This window comes from Sander lucioperca, chromosome 10 (assembly GCF_008315115.2).
Source record: "Sander lucioperca isolate FBNREF2018 chromosome 10, SLUC_FBN_1.2, whole genome shotgun sequence".
NCBI classification, from domain to species: Eukaryota; Metazoa; Chordata; class Actinopteri; order Perciformes; family Percidae; genus Sander; species Sander lucioperca.
The window spans coordinates 5,650,294-5,652,793 of record NC_050182.1 but is presented as its reverse complement, the minus strand read 5'-3'; positions in this window follow the sequence as shown (position 1 = coordinate 5,652,793).

Here is a 2,500-nt window from a genome sequence, read left to right as displayed (position 1 = left end):
CGTGAAAAATAGGCGTCGGTTCTATTTCTAGCATGCACGTGTTTTCTGAGACGTGCGTGTCACGCAGGCAGCGTGCACGCTCTCACCCACGTGTCAAACTCATGGCCCGTGGGCCAAATCTGGCCCCTCGCAGATTTTGATCCGGCCCTCATATCAATTTAGGTTCCCAATACATTTTGGCGATTTTTCGTTGCTTTAGACTTCCAATTATTTTGGCGCTTTTTCTATGATGGATAAGGAACTTTTTTGCTGACTTTTTATATATATATCTTTTAATTGCTCCATAAATCAGAAAATACGGTCAACAAACAGACATAAAAAATCCATTTGAAGAAGAAGTTTTCTAGTTTCAGGCAGCCTTTTCTCTCGTTGTTTCATGAACTGAAAGTTTGACATTAAGGATGTTTTAATGTTAAAATGTTGGAAATTTGTCGAAGTTATCTGGAAACATGTTCAGCTTCATGTTCCCCTCGTTAAGCTGCCTCCATCAGCTTGGTATATATATATATATATATATAGATATCTATATATATATATATATATATATATCTATATATATATATATAGATATATATATCTATATATAGATATATATATCTATATATATAGATATAGAGTTACACCTCTCAGTATTAACTTGCGTCCTGTGTGTGTTTCAGGGTGTTTGCAGCGTTTCCTCCCGGGGTCGGGAAGGTCCGGGATGCGGTGCGCTGTTGTCATGTTTCCCTCCAATATTGCACTCGTCCCGGCCTCCCCGGCCCAGGGGCTACAACCAGCGTGAAGGACGTCTATATTCTGATTGGTTGCCGCTGAACCGCGTCATAGCTCATTACCATAAAGTTGACCTACTTTCAACTTTCTGATTGACGCTCTGGTCGCTCAAAACGCCCAAAACGTGACGCCGACAGATTTTCCGCTCCTTGCAGCTGAGAGAAGCAGCTTCCATTGAAAATGAATGACTTCCTGTATCTTTAGAAGATCAAGTCGGCCGCGGTGTGGACGGACGGTAAAAGGGTTTGTCCTGCGATAGTCTATCAGAAACAGGAAGGGGACGGACATCTGTTACATATGATAGTCTATATCGACGATATTTCATTTACAGGATTGCTCCTGTGCCGGATGTCCGTCCCCTTCCTCTTTCTTTGTGTTGGCGTTCTTTTGGTTAACTGCTCCTCAGATCTCTGCAGGGTAAATCCAGACAGCTAGCTAGACTATCTGTCCAATCGGAGTTTTCTGTTGCACGACTAAAACTACTTTTGAACGTCCACATGTTCCACCAAAACAAGTTCCTTCCTGAGACTATTTAGCAGAGGCACCGTGGCTCCGTCCGGAGCTTAGCCCCGCCCACGATGATTGTGATTGGTTTAAAGCAGTGCTTCTCAAATGGGGGTATGTGTCCCCCTAGAGGTACTCTGGAGGACTGCAGGGGGTACGTGTCCCCCTAGGGGTACTCTGGAGGACTGCAGGGGGTACGTGTCCCCCTAGGGGTACTCTGGAGGACTGCAGGGGGTCCGTGTCCCCCTAGGGGTACTCTGGAGGACTGCGGGGGGTACGTGTCCCCCTAGAGGTACTCTGGAGGACTGCAGGGGGTACGTGTCCCCCTAGGGGTACTCTGGAGGACTGCAGGGGGTACGTGTCCCCCTAGGGGTACTCTGGAGGACTGCAGGGGGTCCGTGTCCCCCTAGGGGTACTCTGGAGGACTGCGGGGGGTACGTGTCCCCCTAGGGGTACTCTGGAGGACTGCAGGGGGTACGTGTCCCCCTAGGGGTACTCTGGAGGACTGCAGGGGGTACGTGTCCCCCTAGAGGTACTCTGGAGGACTGCAGGGGGTACATGTCCCCCTAGGGGTACTCTGGAGGACTGCAGGGGGTCCGTGTCCCCCTAGGGGTACTCTGGAGGACTGCAGGGGGTCCGTGAGATATTTAACTAAATGTTTAATAGTAACAAGGCTGTTGTCCAGAACATTGTTCCTCTTTATGTAGACTTTTTTTATTTCCTGCCAAAAATGTGACATTTCTTGTCTCCTTCTTTGGACCTAATCTATCCTTCCTTCCTTCCTTCTACTTTTTAGAAGTTTCTCGCTTTTTTCAAAGTTATGTCACTGTTTTTGAAGTTTCTGATACTATTTTCAACGTATTCTTGCCTTCCTTCCTTCCTTATTTCTACCGTCTTTTTCACAGTTCTTTGTCTCCTTTTCTCATTAGCATTTAAATGTTTTTGCTATCGCCGACAGCGCAGTATCGTTCCTTTTCTACCAAAAATGATTAGCGTTGGTCAGGGGGTACCACGGAGCTGTGGAGGAAGGTCTGGATATGAGAGACTCAGGGTACATACGCCAACCAATACTTTTCCATGACTTTTGGGCAAATTTCCAGGACTATGTTTTCCTGAAAATGTCAGTCGACATTATACAATAAGAATAAAAATCTGTGTTAAAGTTTCCCCCTTAGAGTTTTAACAATATAATGAATGACAATGTATGTGGTTAATAGTGGTAATA